Source organism: Sminthopsis crassicaudata, chromosome 5, assembly GCF_048593235.1.
Source record: "Sminthopsis crassicaudata isolate SCR6 chromosome 5, ASM4859323v1, whole genome shotgun sequence".
Lineage (NCBI taxonomy): Eukaryota > Metazoa > Chordata > Mammalia > Dasyuromorphia > Dasyuridae > Sminthopsis > Sminthopsis crassicaudata.
Window position 1 is genome coordinate 211,936,843 of NC_133621.1, and position 23,619 is coordinate 211,960,461.

Genomic DNA, 23,619 nt, shown 5'->3' on the forward strand with positions numbered 1-23,619 from the left:
TGAATTTATGGGGGTTATGAACAAGAGATGCACAACATATTCAGGCATGGATGAGCTATTATCTACACATGATCAAAGATCCAAATTAATGGAATATATTTGAATATTTAAGTGTAAAGATTATTATGTTAGATTCTGGGGAAATAAAGTTTTGATGAAACACAGTCCCTATACCTTTGTAATTTTTATGGAGATAAGACATAGGTACATCTAACTAACATGATAAGTTCTTTAGAGGTTTTTGGAAGATGAGGTTGAAATGGGGAGATGTTTATTGATTTGAAGGAGTAGGAGAGGTTTATGCAGGAAGGGGCATTTGTGTTGGGTTTTAAAAAGAATTGGTAAAAATTTTTAAAATTCATTTTATTTTAATTTGGGAAGTAAAATGAACATTTCGATAACAGTATAATTAAAAAAGATGATTGCACATGAAAACTGCAAATCTATTATGTAAATTTTTCTATTTCTTTTAAACATATAATCAAGTTTAAAGGATAAATATGTGAAAGGAACATATAACAGGCATAGGGAATATCATGTGCAAATACTCAGAAGTGGGAGAGTTTAAGACATAGTTTGGGGGTATGATATTGTCTAGTTTCACCAGAATGTAGAGTATCTATTTGTGCAGGGCTATGTAGGCAGAATAATGTGAATAGGGTCTTGATTGTCAATGAAATGAGTTTGAGGTGCTTTGTGAGACAAAGAGGGGCCATTTAAGAGATTTTTAATAATTTAATGATGTGCGATTGAAATATGTGTAAGGAATATTGTTCTGGAAAAAGGAGGATGTATATGAATGGAGCAAGACCTCCTATGAATCTGTGGGGGGAAAAGAACATGCATATTTTAAAACCCTACTATTTTCCAGGCACCATGGTAAATGCTTTATAAATATTATCTTATTTGATTTTCACAGTGATACTCTGAAGTAGGTGTTATTATTATGTCATATTACAATTAAAGAAACAGGTTGAGAGAGGTTTTACTTCTCTAGAGTCACACAGTTGCTAAGTTTTTGAGGCAGGATTCAAACTCATAATTTCTTGATTCCAAAACCTCCATTCTATCCACTGCAGGGTCATATAGGTGAGTAAGTTCTGGATGTCAAATTTGAAGTCAAATCCTCCCAATTCCTTACTGAGTATTCTATTCACTCTCACTGTACAACCAGAATTAGTTCAGATTGTTAACATAATTATAATATATTATCAATAAATATTGTCAGTCCATTATATTATAAGTAATATAATTGTACAATATAATTATAATATTGGGATTAGGAAAAGTTCAAAGAAGAAGAAAATGAAATAATCTGAAGTTCATATTTTCTGGGTATATGTTTGTGTGTGGGTGACCCATGAAGATTGTCATCACATTTCATTAGCATACAGACCTAGAAATTTTTATTTTATTTTTAGTTTTTAAAATAAATATCTTTTGAAAAATCAACGAAAAAGACATTTTTATTCATCAAACTGAACGAACTAAAACATAAGTAATTTAAATTACAAGGAAGCTTTATTTAAAATAAAAATTTTACTTACAATTTAAAAAAAGGAACAAAACATCAAATCCCTTTGAAACATTTAAATTGTATCTGAATATAAACTGACATTCTATATATGCATATCTATGCATCCATCTCTGTTTGCATTCAAAATTACCTGATCCAAGAATCTGGCCTATTTTCATGAGCCTCTTAAAGGTTGTTGCAGGGATTTGAAGAAGATAAATATTTATATTACTCTTTCAAGAATACAGAATTTTGTAGAATCTTAACCCCCCCCCCCCACTAATCTTGTGAATTGATTCTAGAATGATTTCATACACTGAAGATCTTAGACTATGGACAAAGGTTGGGCAGCCTTAGTATACCTTCACTGGAAACAGAGGATCTGACACATAATTTTAGACAATTGTAATGGTCATAGTGACATGGGGCTCTCTATAGCTCATGGGTCTTCTAATCAGATCAAGGTCTTCAGGAATGATGTGTTAAAAATTGTGAGCATTTCTATAAGCATCTGGAAAATGGTGACAAGATTGGAGAGTATGCTTTGATACTTTGAAAGATTTGAGGGTGATTAACCTGGAGAAGAAAACTTATCAGAACAAGAAAAGTCAAGATAGAGCTGTATTCCAGTATCTGAAAGACTGTCATATGGAAGAGAAATAAGATATGTTCTGCAGCTATGGGAGTGCTAGACACAAACTCAATCAGAAGACCTGAGCTCAAATCCAGTTTCATATACTTATTACCACTGTGAACATGAACATGTCACTCAATCTTTGCTTCAGCTTTCTCAATTGTAAAATGGGGACAATGACGGTATTCATCTTACAGGGTTATTGTGGGGATCAAATGAAAATATTTGTAAAGCACTAAGCACAATAGCTGGCGTAATAGACACTGTATAAATGCTTATCTCTTTCCCCACTCCTATCCCCAATTTTTCCCCTTGCTTGGTCTCAGAGGGTTTAATTAGAAGGAATGGATGCAAGCAAATTTTGCCTTGATATAAGGAAAAAATCAGCAATTAGGGGAGGCATGAAAGTGGCTGTTTTAGCAGGGAGTGGATACTCCTTTTCCTGGAAGTTTTCAAGAGAAGGTTGATAGGAATTAGTTATTGATTTCGTGGTGGGAATTCTTGGTGAGATCCTGCTTGACCTGAATAGACTCTGTACTTCATCCAACTCAGATATTCTATGTCTCAATCTATAACTTGATCCAATTGATAGTAGTCCAGGAAATAGAGTTTTTACACCTGGTTGCCTAATGAGGAGATACCCCAAAAGGTGGAGCTGGGATAAATTCCAGTAGTCTCTTTCATTACACATCAATGAGCCATTCTGGTTGTAAATATTCCATTGCTGATAGAAGAGAATGGGATTAAATAGGATTTGTGTCTGAGATGGCATGCCAGGCAAGATAGTTTGGTTTTACCATGAAAAAACCAATTCTGTGGACTTAATGAATTTATTAGTCTACTCTTCTCTCAAATAGAATGATGCTCCCTCTTGTAGCTGTGGCCTTGAAGCACTAGGTGCTGAATTCCAAAAATTTTATGGACCCAGATGGAGTGCCTCTCTTGCCAAAAATATGGAAGGAAGAGAAGAAATAAGATTGAGAATGTTGGGTCTCGTTCTGTTCTCTCATGATTTAAAATTATGAAGAAAATATTTTTTCTGAAGTCTCTTTTCATTCCATCTGAACAGATTTCACACCTGGCTGTTCAACTGGCATTTGGATGGTAGCATCACTGAAGAATGAAAGATAAGATATTAGCTCTCAATACTGACTCCAAACCCATTGATACAGTCATTTGTCAAATACAAGAACATCCCATATAGACTATTGACTTATCAGCAGATAGGAGAATTGTAGATTCAGGCAAGGAATAAGGCATAATGAACAATAACTTCTCTTTCCTTCTCATTAAAACTTTTTTGTTTTTTGATCAGAAAATTGTTATTTTGTCTTCTTTTCTGAATACAATTAGGAAAAAAATCCTTATAACAAATATTAGGGGGTAAGCAAGACAAATGTCCAAATTGACTATATCCAAAAATGTATTTCTCATTTTGCATATTTTGCCTACCATCTATCTCTGTCTTAGGAGACAGATAGAATTCATCATTGGTCCTCTGGAATTTTGGTTGTATGAACAGCGTTCTTGGATGGTGGCAAAGAACCAGAAACTAAGGTTGTGTGTATGGGTGTGTGTATGTGTGTGTATGTGTGTGTGTGTGTGTGTGTGTGTGTGTGTGTGTGTGTGTGTGTGTGTATGCACGCTCGTATGCTTATGCCTATCATAGTGAACAAGACAAAAGAGGGCTTTGAACAGCTTTACACTTTTGTTTATACTTTTTTCTTTGCTTTATATTTTCTATATCTGAGTTCCATACTCTATACTCAGTTCACAATTTTCTTGGAATCTTCTCCTATAAAAATGAGCTCTGAGATGCTTCATTATTATTATTTTTAAAAAGTGAGACCTGTGATTTCATTGATTTATAGAACTTCTGGTAAGGAGATCCTTTTCCTATGAGTTTGGATTGCTACTTGCTGTGTAATTAAAGTCTTTTAGAACTGCCTGAATTGTTCAGGCTCACAGAAGGAAAATGTATTGGAGGAATAACTTGAACTCAGGGTTTTATGACTCTGAGGTCAGCTTTCTAATATTACCACACACTAAACTGAAAATAATTGACAATAATAGTCACTTCTTCAAGCAGGATTTGCATTTCAATAGGAATAAAAACCTAATGACAGAATTTTAAGCATCTGCCAACAGGTATGAGGCTTTTATTTTGGGAGAAGGCAAAATTCAAATAAAAGAATGACCGAAATCTCCACTGTTCCCTCAAAATACCTTGCTTACCATATAAGGGATTTGTCTGGCTAATGTTTAACAGTTGTATCTCTTGGAAAAAGAGAAACATAACATATATAAGCATAGGATAATTTTGCCTATGTATATACCCACACATATTTGTATCTAATGTTAGCTGTCTCTAGGTCTGGGAGAAAGAAAAAAAATTACATGATAACTTTATTATATATTGCAAAGGAATAGCAAGTTGAGAACAATACATTTTTAGTTTCATGTGCAATCATTTTTTTATACTCTGTTGTGGCAATGCTTGGTTTTAATCTCCATAAAGTAAAAATAAAAGAAATAAAAATTAAAAAATAAATATGTGGGGAAGTGGAGCCAAGATGGTAGAGTGAAGGCAGGAATTCATCCAACCTTTCCCCCAAACAGCTCCAAATTCCTTTAAATAATGAACTTAAACAAATTATAGAACTTCAGAACATCCAGAACGATAGAGTAGAACATTTTCCAGATGAGTCAAATTTACAAAAAAATAAGAGCCATCTTTAATTGACAAATGATTAATGCCCAAAGAGCTATAAATTCATGCTATAAATTAACCTAACAATACTATTACTAGGCATAAATATCAAAAGAGATTTATTTTCTTAAAAAAAGGAAAATAACCTATATATACAAAATTTTTATAGCAACTCTTCTCAGGGCAAAAAATTGGAAATTGAGAGGATATCTGTCAATTGGGGAAAGGCTGAATAAATTGTTATATGTGATTGTGATGGAATATTATTGTTCTATGGAAAATGATGAGTAGGATACTCTCAGTAAAAAAAAACCTAGAAAGTCCTCCATGAATTCAAACAAAATGAAATGTACAAAGTAATAACTATGTTTTGGAATAACCAGCTATAAATGACTTTGCTATTTTCAGCAGTACAATGATCCATGACTGCTCTGAAGGACTTATGATAAAACATCCTATCCATATCCAGAGAAGGAATTATTTGTTTCTGAATGTAGATTGAAGCATACTCTCTTTGTCTCTTTGTTTGTCTCTGTCTCCCTTTTGATTTCATTTTTGTGGAGGGCTTTTTTTTTCCCATTAGGATAGGAGATCTATGATTTCTTTCCCAGCATGACTTTTATGGAAATTTTTGCATAACTTCACATATGGTTTCTTAATTGGGGGTGAGGATAAGGGAGAGAACCTGGAAGTCAAAAGTTTTAAAAACAAATTATTAAAATCATTTTTAAAATGTAACTAGGGAAATATTAAATAAATAAGTTAAAAAAAGAAATGTGCACACAACACGTTTTTAGGATTAATCTATATTATTGCCATTTTCTCCATCATTTTCTTAATTGTTAGGTAATAAAAAATCATAAATCATAAGTCAAATACAGATTTGAAGAGATTGCTCATTTCTGAGATGTGACTCTTCATCTTGAAAATTTAACTTAATTTGACTAGTTCTCTGGAGCTACTTTTAAGTTACTTTCACCACGTCTGCAAACCAAGTGAGAGCATCAATAGCAATATGTATACTAAATATTAGTAAAATTAACATCTTTCTTTTAAATTTTTCTTTTCAAAATTTCTTTTATCTCTTTTAACCAGCATTTACAATTTTCTTTGGCCAGCAGGCACCAACCATATTTTGCTCTTTTAATCTTTAGTTAATCAGAAGAATACTCCATGGAATCTCAATGTTAATTCTTCAACAGGTGGAGAGCTGAGAATATATGGGATGGCACTCTATTTGCTTCAGAGAGTCAGGTAATTAGAATTCTAGGCCAGAAAGAATGATTAATTGAAATGAATTCTTTCCATTTATTTTGTCTACTGTTGTCTGAAATATTTAGATAGGCATAGGGTTGTAACCATGCTGGAGCATGGATTTAGAGTCCACTTTTAGATAGTTCTTCCTGAAGTTTTGCCTTGTTCTATTTATCTCCTTTTAACCTACTCATAAATAATAAGGCAGTCACAGTTCTTTAGACTCTATTTTTTCCTTTAGGAACTGATGCTTTCCAGATACTCTCCAAAGTCCTTCTCTGTAACATTTCTGGATGTACTTGTTAGTTGCTCAGATTCTAAACTCTTTTTAGTCACAGAGAGTTTTTGTAGAAAGATGTTTTTCTTGGGTAATTTTTCCATCTTTCTTAGTTTTGGAATTCTAAGATGCCTGAGCTACTATAGAATTGTCATTTTTTTTCTTTTTTCTGCATCTAAATTTAGTATCATATCTTGTTCTTCATTCATTGTTCTTACAGTCAATAGCTGACTGTAAGAGCTGTGACAGGGGTAGGGGGAATAGTGATTTTCTGAGCTTCTAAAGAATCTAGTCTGAGTTACCTCTCCAGAAAAGTTTCACTAATTCCTTTACCTGAAAATAATCTCTTTCTTTTAAAATTTCTTATAATTTTTGGCTGAATCTCTCCTTCATTCCCATTATATTTTACTTAATGTCAAACTTGTGTACATCTTATATTCTCCTGAGGTTGTGAGATCCTTGAGGGCAGAAACTAATTTTTTTTAAATCTGTTAATTTCAGCATTTCTTTTAGGATCATACACATAGGAGGAGCTTTATTATATTACTGAATTGAATAAAGATGGTTTGTGAGCTTCCCAACAGAGCTAGCAAACCATAAATAATTAATGTAATATTTTTCACATGATGTTGTCCTTACATTTTAAACATTAGAAGCTTAATAAAAGCACTATTAAAATCTTAATATTTTCATCCTTTTAAATTTTTTTCAAATTAATTATTTTAAGTTTTAGAAGGTTTACCTAATCTGATTCTGACAGTTTTTAAAAATAATTTTTATTGATATCTCTTGTGTTTACATTATTTACATTTCCCTATGTCTTCCCTATATTCCCTCCCCATTCCCCAGAGAAGTATCCCTTACAGCAAAGCATAAAAAAGCAAAAATATCCAATACACTGAAAAAATCTGACCATTATATTCAGTATTCCACATTCTTACTTTTCTAACACTTTAAAAAAGGAGGAAAGTTCCCAGAGAACTCATATCTTAATTCTAATCTACCAATATATACAAATAAGTTTATGAACTTATTTTAAGTGTTTTAGGATCAGTTGGATATTTGTTGGTGATTTTTGAAAAGTGCAAAAGGAGAAAGTTAAAACAAAAAGTAATATAGGCAGATTATGAACAATTTTTATTTTCCTGAATGATAGTGGTCCTTTAGTTTCTCAATTTACCTTTTGGGATGATAAAAGTCTAGTGATCATTAAGAAAGGATTGGTTTATGAGCATTTAGAAATGAAAATAGTGATTGGTATGATATCTTAGATCCACTAAGGGGAAAAAAAACATTTCAGACTAACTTTTTTTTTTTGGTTTAGTATATTAGAGTGGTAGTCTACATATACTATATGGATTTCATAAAAAAATAAAAATTCCAGTATCTTTATGGAAAAGATGACAAGATCTGACCTGAATGATAATATAGGTATGTGAGTTTGAAAAATGGTTAAATGATCAAATACGAAGAGTGATCGATCATTCAGGGATTAAAAATTTTTTTTCATGGTTTATTCCTAGCAACTGGCATGACAACTTGAACATGGTACATACTTAATAAATGTTTGCTGAATTTAATTGAATTAGATCTAGGCAAAGGTATTATGCCAATCAAATCTGTGGATGACAGAAAGCTGGAAGATATAGTTAATTTGTTGATTGAATGAGAAAAACAGTTTCCAAAAAGACTCTGGCTAATTTTATAGGTGAAACACATCTGCTGTTCAATTCTGTATTCATAAAGATTACTGGGTTTAATGTGCAGTTTTTGGATGGTAAGTGCATTTCATTTAGTCAAAGCCTGCGTCTTTACTTGGCTGGGACCTTCCATCTCAACTCAGTTTGTACCAGGCCTGCAGGAATATGCTTTGTACTAAGTTAGCAGATCCCACAAGGAATATACACTTTAAAAGTAAAGCATTTAATCAAGATTTTAAAAATTAATAAAAGTAGCAAAATAGTCTTAAAATATAACATATTCTAGGACTTCGGTTCTTGATATCAAATAAATTATGAGGGAAAGTTTCCTCTGATAATCTCATTTTTTGTGGCATAGGAAATACGTTGTGTATGGTTGCAACAAAGTTTGGAAAGTCAACTACTCAGTCAAGAGAGGAGACTCTGTTCCTCTAACTTTGTCCCTGTCTTTATAAAATATTTTATATTCCTGGAAGGACTATCAATAAATGTTTAATAGTTATAATTTTAATATTGTTTTAATGTTTAAATTTAATGTTTAAAATTTTCAAAATTATCTTTGGATTGCATAGAATTATACAATATAGCTGGAAAATATTATTACATTTTCTCATAGGTTTTTTGAGAAATAAAAAGCTTTGTATAATCTAAGTAAATTTTTTTTTTTGAAGCTGGGGTTAAGTGACTTGCCCAGGGTCACACAGTTAGGAAGTGTCTGAGACCAGATTTGAACTCTGGTCCTCCTGAATTCAAGGCTGGTGCTCTATCCACTGTGCCACCTAGCTGCCTCTGTAGCCTAACTTCTAAGCAAATATTATACCATTAAATATACTAAAAATATTATAAAATGCCATATTTTTATTTCTTCAGCTGAATATCTCTTCTTCCCAATAGTATATCTATACATCAAATTCAGATAGTTTTGAATTCTGTGTATAAGTTCACTCACCTTCAGTATACTTTCTAGAAATATACACATTGATAATGAGGTTGACACTTGCATTGCCAGAGTTAGCTCACTGTTTGGGGGGCTCAAAAGGAAAGTGTAGGAGAGGACAGGTATTAGAATGACTACCAGATTGAAAGTCCACAGAGCCATTGTACTGAACTCATTGTTGTATGCCTATGAAACCTGGACAGTGTACCAGTGCCATGCCAAGAAACTGAATTGCTTCCATTTGAAATGTCTTAGAAAGACTCTGAAGGATCACCTGATAATAAGTTATTGGACACTGAGATCCTTTCTCAAACAAAACTATTGCAGAAGATACAACTCTACTGAGTGGGACACATTTTTGAATGCCAAACATACAATTGCCAAAATGACTATTTTATGGAAAACTCAAACAGGACAAATGCTCAATATGGTAGTCAGAAAAAAAAATACAAGGACATTCTTTGGGATTTATTTTTTGGCATGGGAGTCATTGACACAGGACTACCCAGTATGGTGTGTCCTCATCAGAGAAGGTGTTGTGCTCTTTGAACAAAGTAGAATTGAAGTTCAAAAGAAACAGGAGATGCACAAAGTCAGGCATATTGTACAATTCTATGCAATATCCAAAGATGATTTAAATAATTTTCAAAATCTAATTTAAACATTAAAACAATTCATATAGACTATTTGTGTCTGACTTATGGTAGAGCATTTAGAGCTTATATTGGTCTGATCAACCACAATTGAACATATTACAACTTGATTCTAACACAGTGATGTCATTTTGGTCCTCTTTGTTGAGAACAAAGGACAACAATCCCTAAATTACATTTATGGCCAGGCAATTAAATAGGCAGATATAAGTTACTCAAATTTATGCCCAGAAATGCATAAGGCCTCATTCCACTTGACTTTGGAAATATATCCATTGAATAATTCTATGGTATGCAGTATAATCAAGAATCTATTTCTAAGGTTGGATGCTTTCAAAAGGGACCTTTGCCACAAATACCTTTATCCATGAGTTCTGATCAGATCCTTTAATGAAAAAAATTTCAATTTAAGGCAATTTTGAAATTTTCTATTCATATTTTTCTGATGGGGAAAATGTTTCATTGTAAAAGAAGGGACATGCTACAGGGGAAAGAGTGAAGCAAATATTACAAAATAATTAAAAATAAAACTATGTGTAAGTCATTATTAGGCCTGAGCACATAAAGATAAGAATGATCAACATCAAGTTTTTCATGACTTGGGGGAAGAGAGAAAGCCTGAAAATATTGAAATCATTGGGAAAAGTGGGGAAGGGTCCTGTAATTTAGTGGGATATGATAGTGACATACTCTGAGGAATGCAAATGTTAGAGAAGAGAGGCTTTTGAATGATGGTAAAGGTCTGGAAGTTTCATTGTGATTTAAGGAGTATATCAATTCCTCCTCTGGCCCCATGGATTTTGGTATTGTGAGCTAATATCACTGGAATTGCCAGTATTAGAAAAGATGACAAGAAAACAGAATGATTCAATAAAATAGGGGAGTTTGAGGATTGCGGTTCAAACCCAACCCCTGCTACTTGTTATCTGTGTGACTTTGAACAATTTGACTTCATTAAGCCTCTGTTTTCTGATCTGTTAAATTAGGAGTTGGGCCACATGGTCTCTATGGTCCCTTCTAACTCCAAATTTATAATATTTAGAAATAGTTTCCTCAGGAAAGTACCATATTTCTGTGACTTTAGAGATATTACAGCTGAAGAGATGAAGAAAAACTTTTACAATACAGTGGGAACTTCAAAAGGCAGTGTGAAAGAAGATAGAATGGATTAAGAAGCAGGGGTAGGTAGGGCTCAGATGAATTGAGACAAGAGTATACTGAAAGTTAAAGGGTTTCTACTTAAAGTAGTAGTGATTTTGGTTGACAGATATTAGGTCATCAGGAATTTTGGGGTAGACCAGAAGGGAATCAGAGAAGGGAGAATAAATGGATGCTTAAAGAATAAATCAGCTCAAAGATTTTAGGAGGCTTTTGATAGCTTGATTGAAAAGCTGGGCAGGACTGGTGACTGGCATTTTTAGATGCTACAGTATATCACAATTTTAACTCTCCTGAGTTTTTGCTTTATTAAAATCCTTAGCTATTTTTCCAATGGAATTGCTTCTAGCCATGTTTTCTTTATCCTTTACATCTGGGTAAATTAAAAATAAAATTATATGTAAGGCATTGTTAGTTCTGGGCACATAAAGATAAGAAGGATCAACATTAATTTTTCCTTGATGATGCTGAGAAGGGAGAAGAGAGCGCCTTTTAAATCTGTGTAAGACTTTTAAATTATCCTTGTTGGTATCCCTCTGCCTATAATTTGATGTATATCCATGGATAGGTGTAAATTATGTGAATGAGAGCCAACAAAGGAGACTTTTCAGGACTCCTCATACTGGTAGGCAAAGATGGAAAGAAAGCAGCATGACAAAAAATCCAGAAGCGAGGAAAGAAAACCTAGGAGGAAAGGATAGATACCAGTAATTTTTTCCTTTGTAACTCTAGTATTTGTCATTTTAGTTGACACAGAGTAGGTGCTTAATAAATGTTTGCTGATTGATTACATTTTATCTTAGTAGATTCAGACCAAGGTTCTGGCCCATTTGGACTCTAATGAGTTAACTCTCCCTCTTGGCTCTGTATCATCTGCCTATTTTATAAGCATGCCATTTATATATTTATCTGAGTTGGATACTTCTATCTAAGTTGACATTGAGCTAAGAATGATTGCACTTTGTGACTGGCTATTCTACCAGTTTAGAGTGCATAGAAATGGATCATTTAGTAATCCATGTTGCCCACAAATATTGCAGGAGGTATTTTGCCAAATGCTACACTGAAATCTAAGTAAGTCTTTAACATTCCTTCTTATCCACCAATCTAGTAAAACTTAAAAAGAAGGTAGTAATCTTGATTAGAGAAAATCAGTTATAGGATATAAACTAAGAAAGATTAAATGACATATTTAGGGTCAAATAAGTAATAAACAATAGTGCTGGGATTTGAACACCTGTCTTCTGGTTTTAAATTCAGTAGGGCTTTTACAATGTAATTGAAAACAGAGAAAGCTTGCTTGCTATAAACTCTTTCTTTCTGTTTCTCTCTGACTCTCCTCTCCCCTCCTTATTTGTCTCTGTCTCTGTCTGTCTCTCTCCCCCCCTCTTCTTCTTTCTTTCTCTCTTCTATCTCTTTCAATCTTTCTAGCTCTGTTTTTAGTCTCATTTGTATATATACATTGGTGTAGCGAGCTATCGTCTCCAGAAGCTGCTGGATCGCTCTCTGGGAAGAGATCTGCTGTGTCTACTCAAATCTCTCAGACAGATTCTTCTTCCTGTAACGAACCGTTGTCTCCAGGCAGTTGCTGTTAACTCTTGTCCAAAGAAGTGACTTCCCTTCCTGCAGAGAGCCCCGTCAAGCCTGATGCAATTCAGAGTCTTCTTCTTGAATCCTGGCTCTGAATCTCCTCCAGCTCTTATCCTTCTCCAGGCCGATCTGCTCTCTGCGCCCAGTGCTGTCTCTTTTTATCCTCCCAGAGAATGGGCGTGGGATAATGCAAGGGCTTCTGGGAAGAACCACCCCAGCCAATGAGCTTGCCCCCTCTATCAAGTCAACCTGAGTTCTCACCTTGTAATTGTCCAGAAAACCTGAATTCTCACCTTGTCACTATCCAGACAACCTCAGTTCTCACTTAGTAATCCTAACATCTCCCCCTTTCTTTTGATTTAGAACATAGGACAGTCATGACCTTGAAACATAAATCCATCAATATGGGAAGTATTACAGATAATTACATAAATGACCTTGAAACATAAATCCATCAATATGGGAAGTATTACAGATAATTACATAAATTACATAAGCATATAGTAACATAGTAACATAACGCATGCTAGAAGTATATAACATAATCAAATAATCATAAATTGAAAATTTATAAATGTCCATAAGTCCATTGTCCATTATTCTCATCTTGTGTGAGGAAGTCCAATGATTCCTGCTGGTTTTTAAGTTCTTTAACAGTCTTCTTATTATCCATGCTCTTTCAGTGTCAGATGTTTCTTAGATCTTCTCCTTTATTTTGAGGTCTTTCTCTTTTTCTGTCTCTCTCTGATGGATAAGGCGAATATGACTCGTTGGCACCCATCTGATTCCTTCTCCTGCTGAAGAAATACAAGCAAACCCTCTCCCCCAGGCAGTTAACCTATCTAATTACCTTCTATTTACCACTTTCTAAATCTCTTCTCATCATCTGGCAATCACATTGGAATTGTTTGCACTGGACACAGCCCTGTTGGTTTAAAAGGCCTGTATTCTCCCCAAGTGTAATCCATTTTTGCAATCTGATTGCCTTTTGACTGACTTATCAGGTAATCCCTTTCTGCCATGTGATTGCTTCTCTGCTGATTGATTAAATCAGAGTCCTGGCCTTCTAAAGGCTCTTTAGGTATAACATCAGCTGCCATCATGCCCCAAGTCTTTTTTGCCTGGGGCCCTGGACCTGGGCCCCTCATCCCATTTCCCTGAATTATTCTACACTCTGATGCCCAATGGAGTCCTCTGTTGCATTTTGGACATGGGGTTTTAGGTCTTCTCTCACCCTGTCTTCTCACTGTATCTCCATACCTACACTGAGCTCTTAGATGTCCAATTTTTCCACATTGAAAACATCGCCGAGTTTCTCTAGAAGGCCCTTGCCAGGAGGGACCCTGTCTTTCCACATTCATCATTGTCCGGGTGTAAAAAGCATTTGTTCCCACTGTAGCACAGCGTCTTATGATCTCCTCTAAAGCAGCATCTTTGTCTAATCCCCATATAATTCTTTTGCAAATCTCATTGGCATTTTCCTTAGCCAGATGTCTGGTCATTATTTCTGTAGCTGAATTTTCTCCAATAGTTCTTTTGACAGCAGTTTGCAAACGTCCCACAAAATCTGCAAAAGGTTCATTGGGACCTTGCTGTATTTTAGTGAAAGCCTCTCCACGATCTTTCTGTCCAGGAAGGACACCCCAAGCTTTTATTGCAGCCTTAGCAATTTGTTCATATATTGTCATGGTATAATTAATCTGTTCCGAATTCTCTCCATACTGACCTTCACCAGCTAAGTGCTCAAAAGTGAATTGTGTGTTAACTCCTATTTCCAAATTGCATCTGACTTGAATTTTACATAATTCATGAAATTCCGCAAGCCATAATAAATTTTCTCCAGGTTCCAGACATGTCCTTGCTATGGATTTCCAATCATTCGGGGTTAGGACTTCATAAGACAAACCATCTAGTAACATTTTGACATAAGCTGATGTAGCCCCATAAAGGGTACAACCTTTTTTCAAATCCTTAATTTTATTCAAATCTAAAGGTGCATATCTTCTCCTTTTTTTACCTACAGAGTCAGTATTTTCAATCACAGGATATGCATGTATAAAATCACTTATATCCTGTCCTTCTCTCTTAGCTTTAACCAATGCTTTTTCTAATCTTGTCATAGGCTTAGGCTTCTTCACAGGCAATTCTGTTTGTGTTTCTGCCTCTTCCCCTCTTTCTTCCTCCATCTCTGAAGGTGGGGTTGATGTGGGCCTGTCAATAATCTGTTCTCTAGGCAGGGTTGAAGCTTCTTCAAGAGAATCATACCATAATTCCTCATTTAAATCCTCTTGCTCTAGGGAAAGATCTTGATCTTTCCTTTTTTCCTCACACTTCCTCCTCTGTTCATTTTTAGAACTTTTCCTTCTCCTACAACTTGCTTGATAGTTCAAGGCTAATTGAACTATGTTGTAGATATAAAATACTTCTGCAGAAATTGAACGAGGCCCATTTTTTGCTTGAAATTCTTTCATTTCATATCCCACTAGCTTCCATTTATCTACATCTATCTTTTCTTCCTCTAAGAACCAAGGGGATGTGCGTCTTAATGCAGCCAAGAGTTTAGCAATCTGTACCCAGGTTACAAGTAAACTCTGCTCCTCAATTATCTTGATTATACTCTCTATAGTACCACTCCTGAATGGGGGTGGAGCTGAGGTTGCTTCTGGGGCTGGGGTTGAGTCGGCTGAGGTCCAGGGATTGAATATAGCTAACATCTGCCCCATTTCAGCTATAAGAGATTCCTGGTTTAGCCCTTAACAAGTTAAGTTCCTTATTTATCTATTAGCACGCTCACTTAATCTTTAACAAAGTTTCCTCGTTACTCACGGTTCTGGGTCAGAGAGACTGAGATCTAGATCGGAAGCTTTTCCACTGGAATCAGGACCGTGTCTGTCCCTGTTCGGGCGCCAAATTGCGAAGGTCTGGTCTAGCTCCTCTTGTCAGGATAAGCAAAAGTCCTTGCCCCACGTTGGGCGCCAAATGTAGTGAGCTATCGTCTCCAGAAGCTGCTGGATCGCTCTCTGGGAAGAGATCTGCTGTGTCTACTCAAATCTCTCAGACAGATTCTTCTTCCTGTAACGAACCGTTGTCTCCAGGCAGTTGCTGTTAACTCTTGTCCAAAGAAGTGACTTCCCTTCCTGCAGAGAGCCCCGTCAAGCCTGATGCAATTCAGAGTCTTCTTCTTGAATCCTGGCTCTGAATCTCCTCCAGCTCTTATCCTTCTCCAGGCCGATCTGCTCTCTGCGCCCAGTGCTGTCTCTTTTTATCCTCCCAGAGAATGGGCGTGGGATAATGCAAGGGCTTCTGGGAAGAACCACCCCAGCCAATGAGCTTGCCCCCTCTATCAAGTCAACCTGAGTTCTCACCTTGTAATTGTCCAGAAAACCTGAATTCTCACCTTGTCACTATCCAGACAACCTCAGTTCTCACTTAGTAATCCTAACATCTCCCCCTTTCTTTTGATTTAGAACATAGGACAGTCATGACCTTGAAACATAAATCCATCAATATGGGAAGTATTACAGATAATTACATAAATGACCTTGAAACATAAATCCATCAATATGGGAAGTATTACAGATAATTACATAAATTACATAAGCATATAGTAACATAGTAACATAACGCATGCTAGAAGTATATAACATAATCAAATAATCATAAATTGAAAATTTATAAATGTCCATAAGTCCATTGTCCATTATTCTCATCTTGTGTGAGGAAGTCCAATGATTCCTGCTGGTTTTTAAGTTCTTTAACAGTCTTCTTATTATCCATGCTCTTTCAGTGTCAGATGTTTCTTAGATCTTCTCCTTTATTTTGAGGTCTTTCTCTTTTTCTGTCTCTCTCTGATGGATAAGGCGAATATGACTCGTTGGCACCCATCTGATTCCTTCTCCTGCTGAAGAAATACAAGCAAACCCTCTCCCCCAGGCAGTTAACCTATCTAATTACCTTCTATTTACCACTTTCTAAATCTCTTCTCATCATCTGGCAATCACATTGGAATTGTTTGCACTGGACACAGCCCTGTTGGTTTAAAAGGCCTGTATTCTCCCCAAGTGTAATCCATTTTTGCAATCTGATTGCCTTTTGACTGACTTATCAGGTAATCCCTTTCTGCCATGTGATTGCTTCTCTGCTGATTGATTAAATCAGAGTCCTGGCCTTCTAAAGGCTCTTTAGGTATAACATCAGCTGCCATCATGCCCCAAGTCTTTTTTGCCTGGGGCCCTGGACCTGGGCCCCTCATCCCATTTCCCTGAATTATTCTACACTCTGATGCCCAATGGAGTCCTCTGTTGCATTTTGGACATGGGGTTTTAGGTCTTCTCTCACCCTGTCTTCTCACTGTATCTCCATACCTACACTGAGCTCTTAGATGTCCAATTTTTCCACATTGAAAACATCGCCGAGTTTCTCTAGAAGGCCCTTGCCAGGAGGGACCCTGTCTTTCCACATTCATCATTGTCCGGGTGTAAAAAGCATTTGTTCCCACTGTAGCACAGCGTCTTATGATCTCCTCTAAAGCAGCATCTTTGTCTAATCCCCATATAATTCTTTTGCAAATCTCATTGGCATTTTCCTTAGCCAGATGTCTGGTCATTATTTCTGTAGCTGAATTTTCTCCAATAGTTCTTTTGACAGCAGTTTGCAAACGTCCCACAAAATCTGCAAAAGGTTCATTGGGACCTTGCTGTATTTTAGTGAAAGCCTCTCCACGATCTTTCTGTCCAGGAAGGACACCCCAAGCTTTTATTGCAGCCTTAGCAATTTGTTCATATATTGTCATGGTATAATTAATCTGTTCCGAATTCTCTCCATACTGACCTTCACCAGCTAAGTGCTCAAAAGTGAATTGTGTGTTAACTCCTATTTCCAAATTGCATCTGACTTGAATTTTACATAATTCATGAAATTCCGCAAGCCATAATAAATTTTCTCCAGGTTCCAGACATGTCCTTGCTATGGATTTCCAATCATTCGGGGTTAGGACTTCATAAGACAAACCATCTAGTAACATTTTGACATAAGCTGATGTAGCCCCATAAAGGGTACAACCTTTTTTCAAATCCTTAATTTTATTCAAATCTAAAGGTGCATATCTTCTCCTTTTTTTACCTACAGAGTCAGTATTTTCAATCACAGGATATGCATGTATAAAATCACTTATATCCTGTCCTTCTCTCTTAGCTTTAACCAATGCTTTTTCTAATCTTGTCATAGGCTTAGGCTTCTTCACAGGCAATTCTGTTTGTGTTTCTGCCTCTTCCCCTCTTTCTTCCTCCATCTCTGAAGGTGGGGTTGATGTGGGCCTGTCAATAATCTGTTCTCTAGGCAGGGTTGAAGCTTCTTCAAGAGAATCATACCATAATTCCTCATTTAAATCCTCTTGCTCTAGGGAAAGATCTTGATCTTTCCTTTTTTCCTCACACTTCCTCCTCTGTTCATTTTTAGAACTTTTCCTTCTCCTACAACTTGCTTGATAGTTCAAGGCTAATTGAACTATGTTGTAGATATAAAATACTTCTGCAGAAATTGAACGAGGCCCATTTTTTGCTTGAAATTCTTTCATTTCATATCCCACTAGCTTCCATTTATCTACATCTATCTTTTCTTCCTCTAAGAACCAAGGGGATGTGCGTCTTAATGCAGCCAAGAGTTTAGCAATCTGTACCCAGGTTACAAGTAAACTCTGCTCCTCAATTATCTTGATTATACTCTCTATAGTACCACTCCTGAATGGGGGTGGAGCTGAGGTTGCTTCTGGGGCTGGGGTTGAGTCGGCTGAGGTCCAGGGATTGAATATAGCTAACATCTGCCCCATTTCAGCTATAAGAGATTCCTGGTTTAGCCCTTAACAAGTTAAGTTCCTTATTTATCTATTAGCACGCTCACTTAATCTTTAACAAAGTTTCCTCGTTACTCACGGTTCTGGGTCAGAGAGACTGAGATCTAGATCGGAAGCTTTTCCACTGGAATCAGGACCGTGTCTGTCCCTGTTCGGGCGCCAAATTGCGAAGGTCTGGTCTAGCTCCTCTTGTCAGGATAAGCAAAAGTCCTTGCCCCACGTTGGGCGCCAAATGTAGTGAGCTATCGTCTCCAGAAGCTGCTGGATCGCTCTCTGGGAAGAGATCTGCTGTGTCTACTCAAATCTCTCAGACAGATTCTTCTTCCTGTAACGAACCGTTGTCTCCAGGCAGTTGCTGTTAACTCTTGTCCAAAGAAGTGACTTCCCTTCCTGCAGAGAGCCCCGTCAAGCCTGATGCAATTCAGAGTCTTCTTCTTGAATCCTGGCTCTGAATCTCCTCCAGCTCTTATCCTTCTCCAGGCCGATCTGCTCTCTGCGCCCAGTGCTGTCTCTTTTTATCCTCCCAGAGAATGGGCGTGGGATAATGCAAGGGCTTCTGGGAAGAACCACCCCAGCCAATGAGCTTGCCCCCTCTATCAAGTCAACCTGAGTTCTCACCTTGTAATTGTCCAGAAAACCTGAATTCTCACCTTGTCACTATCCAGACAACCTCAGTTCTCACTTAGTAATCCTAACATCTCCCCCTTTCTTTTGATTTAGAACATAGGACAGTCATGACCTTGAAACATAAATCCATCAATATGGGAAGTATTACAGATAATTACATAAATGACCTTGAAACATAAATCCATCAATATGGGAAGTATTACAGATAATTACATAAATTACATAAGCATATAGTAACATAGTAACATAACGCATGCTAGAAGTATATAACATAATCAAATAATCATAAATTGAAAATTTATAAATGTCCATAAGTCCATTGTCCATTATTCTCATCTTGTGTGAGGAAGTCCAATGATTCCTGCTGGTTTTTAAGTTCTTTAACAGTCTTCTTATTATCCATGCTCTTTCAGTGTCAGATGTTTCTTAGATCTTCTCCTTTATTTTGAGGTCTTTCTCTTTTTCTGTCTCTCTCTGATGGATAAGGCGAATATGACTCGTTGGCACCCATCTGATTCCTTCTCCTGCTGAAGAAATACAAGCAAACCCTCTCCCCCAGGCAGTTAACCTATCTAATTACCTTCTATTTACCACTTTCTAAATCTCTTCTCATCATCTGGCAATCACATTGGAATTGTTTGCACTGGACACAGCCCTGTTGGTTTAAAAGGCCTGTATTCTCCCCAAGTGTAATCCATTTTTGCAATCTGATTGCCTTTTGACTGACTTATCAGGTAATCCCTTTCTGCCATGTGATTGCTTCTCTGCTGATTGATTAAATCAGAGTCCTGGCCTTCTAAAGGCTCTTTAGGTATAACATCAGCTGCCATCATGCCCCAAGTCTTTTTTGCCTGGGGCCCTGGACCTGGGCCCCTCATCCCATTTCCCTGAATTATTCTACACTCTGATGCCCAATGGAGTCCTCTGTTGCATTTTGGACATGGGGTTTTAGGTCTTCTCTCACCCTGTCTTCTCACTGTATCTCCATACCTACACTGAGCTCTTAGATGTCCAATTTTTCCACATTGAAAACATCGCCGAGTTTCTCTAGAAGGCCCTTGCCAGGAGGGACCCTGTCTTTCCACATTCATCATTGTCCGGGTGTAAAAAGCATTTGTTCCCACTGTAGCACAGCGTCTTATGATCTCCTCTAAAGCAGCATCTTTGTCTAATCCCCATATAATTCTTTTGCAAATCTCATTGGCATTTTCCTTAGCCAGATGTCTGGTCATTATTTCTGTAGCTGAATTTTCTCCAATAGTTCTTTTGACAGCAGTTTGCAAACGTCCCACAAAATCTGCAAAAGGTTCATTGGGACCTTGCTGTATTTTAGTGAAAGCCTCTCCACGATCTTTCTGTCCAGGAAGGACACCCCAAGCTTTTATTGCAGCCTTAGCAATTTGTTCATATATTGTCATGGTATAATTAATCTGTTCCGAATTCTCTCCATACTGACCTTCACCAGCTAAGTGCTCAAAAGTGAATTGTGTGTTAACTCCTATTTCCAAATTGCATCTGACTTGAATTTTACATAATTCATGAAATTCCGCAAGCCATAATAAATTTTCTCCAGGTTCCAGACATGTCCTTGCTATGGATTTCCAATCATTCGGGGTTAGGACTTCATAAGACAAACCATCTAGTAACATTTTGACATAAGCTGATGTAGCCCCATAAAGGGTACAACCTTTTTTCAAATCCTTAATTTTATTCAAATCTAAAGGTGCATATCTTCTCCTTTTTTTACCTACAGAGTCAGTATTTTCAATCACAGGATATGCATGTATAAAATCACTTATATCCTGTCCTTCTCTCTTAGCTTTAACCAATGCTTTTTCTAATCTTGTCATAGGCTTAGGCTTCTTCACAGGCAATTCTGTTTGTGTTTCTGCCTCTTCCCCTCTTTCTTCCTCCATCTCTGAAGGTGGGGTTGATGTGGGCCTGTCAATAATCTGTTCTCTAGGCAGGGTTGAAGCTTCTTCAAGAGAATCATACCATAATTCCTCATTTAAATCCTCTTGCTCTAGGGAAAGATCTTGATCTTTCCTTTTTTCCTCACACTTCCTCCTCTGTTCATTTTTAGAACTTTTCCTTCTCCTACAACTTGCTTGATAGTTCAAGGCTAATTGAACTATGTTGTAGATATAAAATACTTCTGCAGAAATTGAACGAGGCCCATTTTTTGCTTGAAATTCTTTCATTTCATATCCCACTAGCTTCCATTTATCTACATCTATCTTTTCTTCCTCTAAGAACCAAGGGGATGTGCGTCTTAATGCAGCCAAGAGTTTAGCAATCTGTACCCAGGTTACAAGTAAACTCTGCTCCTCAATTATCTTGATTATACTCTCTATAGTACCACTCCTGAATGGGGGTGGAGCTGAGGTTGCTTCTGGGGCTGGGGTTGAGTCGGCTGAGGTCCAGGGATTGAATATAGCTAACATCTGCCCCATTTCAGCTATAAGAGATTCCTGGTTTAGCCCTTAACAAGTTAAGTTCCTTATTTATCTATTAGCACGCTCACTTAATCTTTAACAAAGTTTCCTCGTTACTCACGGTTCTGGGTCAGAGAGACTGAGATCTAGATCGGAAGCTTTTCCACTGGAATCAGGACCGTGTCTGTCCCTGTTCGGGCGCCAAATTGCGAAGGTCTGGTCTAGCTCCTCTTGTCAGGATAAGCAAAAGTCCTTGCCCCACGTTGGGCGCCAAATGTAGTGAGCTATCGTCTCCAGAAGCTGCTGGATCGCTCTCTGGGAAGAGATCTGCTGTGTCTACTCAAATCTCTCAGACAGATTCTTCTTCCTGTAACGAACCGTTGTCTCCAGGCAGTTGCTGTTAACTCTTGTCCAAAGAAGTGACTTCCCTTCCTGCAGAGAGCCCCGTCAAGCCTGATGCAATTCAGAGTCTTCTTCTTGAATCCTGGCTCTGAATCTCCTCCAGCTCTTATCCTTCTCCAGGCCGATCTGCTCTCTGCGCCCAGTGCTGTCTCTTTTTATCCTCCCAGAGAATGGGCGTGGGATAATGCAAGGGCTTCTGGGAAGAACCACCCCAGCCAATGAGCTTGCCCCCTCTATCAAGTCAACCTGAGTTCTCACCTTGTAATTGTCCAGAAAACCTGAATTCTCACCTTGTCACTATCCAGACAACCTCAGTTCTCACTTAGTAATCCTAACACATTGGCATATTTCTCTCTCTCTCATAAATAATGCTCATTTTCTACCCCAGATAAAAATACTAAAAGAATTGGATAATATGGTTTCTGTGGCCCTACATATACAAGTAAGGCATTCTTGGACATGAAGCTGAAATTCTTTCCCACTCTTCACTTGCATAAGTACAAAGTTTTACAATATTTTTTCATACCTGGTTTTGGAACAGAGGGCATTTAGTAGAGGTGACATCGCATTCATACCATATGATTTGCCTTTAAATGTTTTATTCTAAGCTCCATTTGGTAAATGATTTCCTTCAACATTGCTTAACACCCTATTTTTAGGCAGCTGCGTCATTACCCCTTTGCTAGTGTTGATCTAGAATGAAGAAGAAGCCAATGAAATGCACTTTCAGAGTGGTGTGTTACGTACCTCAGCCTCCTCTTATTCCCTTCATGGGGACATATGAAACAAATTAAAATGATTTATTAGGGATGAAGAATCCATTCGAGGATCCTTACTCAGCTGTTTTCATAGAGTACAGTAGAAATAGGAAAACATTTGTCATTTTTGGACAGATTAAGAATAAACAATATAGAGGACTAGTTTCAGGTACCTACATTTTAGTTTCTGAAATCTTATATGCATGAAAATTAGTATCATTATACTCCAATAAAAATGGTAGTTCTGCACAAGTTTTGATCCTACTTTTTTGTGAATTTTGAGTAACTGACTTTACAAGTCAAGTTTGATTCTTAGCAGTTTGCCTAGAATTTTTTTTGTCAGGATATTAATTTTTTTGTTTTGATTTTGGAAGTGACTTGATAGGTAATTTAAAGGCAGCTGGATGGTGCAGGGGATAGGACACTGTACTTGGAATCAGGTAGACCGAGATCAATCTGGATTCAGACATTTAACTATCTAACCTGAACAAATCACTTAATATCTATCTATCCCAGTTTACTCATTTATAAAATGAGGATAACAATTGTAGAATACAGACTAGCTCCCTGGAAGGCCTTGGGGTCAGGCAGAGTCAGGATAAATTAAAGTCCTTGGTCTTTAGGGGGAGAAGTGAAGGAGGCAGGCAAATTGCCATGAGGCTTGCCAAAGATATATCCTGGATCCTGAAATCCAGAGTCTCCATCCTCTCTCCTCCTTATTTTGCTAACAAGTGACTCTGGCCTCTCTCCCTCTGCCCTCCAATCCTTGCCTACGATTATCTTTACACCAAACATGCAGTAAGCACCAATGGTGAGAAGAGCCATTTATCCAAATATATGCTAATAGAGTCAATATCTCATATCAAATAGGTAATTAGCCTTAAGTACTCTGTTGTCTGATTCAAGCATACCTTTTTGGAGTTTCAGTCCTCTACATCTCCCACTTTCTTTTGTTTTAAAACACAGGTGGTCATGCCCTTCCTCACTTCTCAGGGAGGTGAAAAGCCCCAAAAGGAGGTGATCACATCATCCCTGACTTCTCAGGAAAAGAGATGAAAAACACAAAAGGAAAGTGGGGAGTCAAGCCAGATATTGCTAGTGGATTTCTGGGCTGAAG

The 23,619-nt window shown here is 37.0% G+C and overlaps 1 protein-coding gene and 1 long non-coding RNA gene across 5 annotated transcripts in view; one reads left to right on the forward strand and one right to left on the reverse strand.

Moving 5' to 3' along the window:
- TAFA2 (TAFA chemokine like family member 2) overlaps positions 1-23,619 on the forward strand; it is a 551,862-nt gene that overhangs the window by 194,792 nt on the left and 333,451 nt on the right. The gene's annotated exons all lie outside the window — the stretch shown is intronic.
- On the reverse strand, positions 1,503-22,335 carry LOC141544082 (uncharacterized). Its single transcript, XR_012482539.1, has 2 exons — positions 22,271-22,335; positions 1,503-3,263 (listed from the first exon to the last, which is right to left on the reverse strand). It is a non-coding gene; the product is annotated as an uncharacterized LOC141544082 (long non-coding RNA).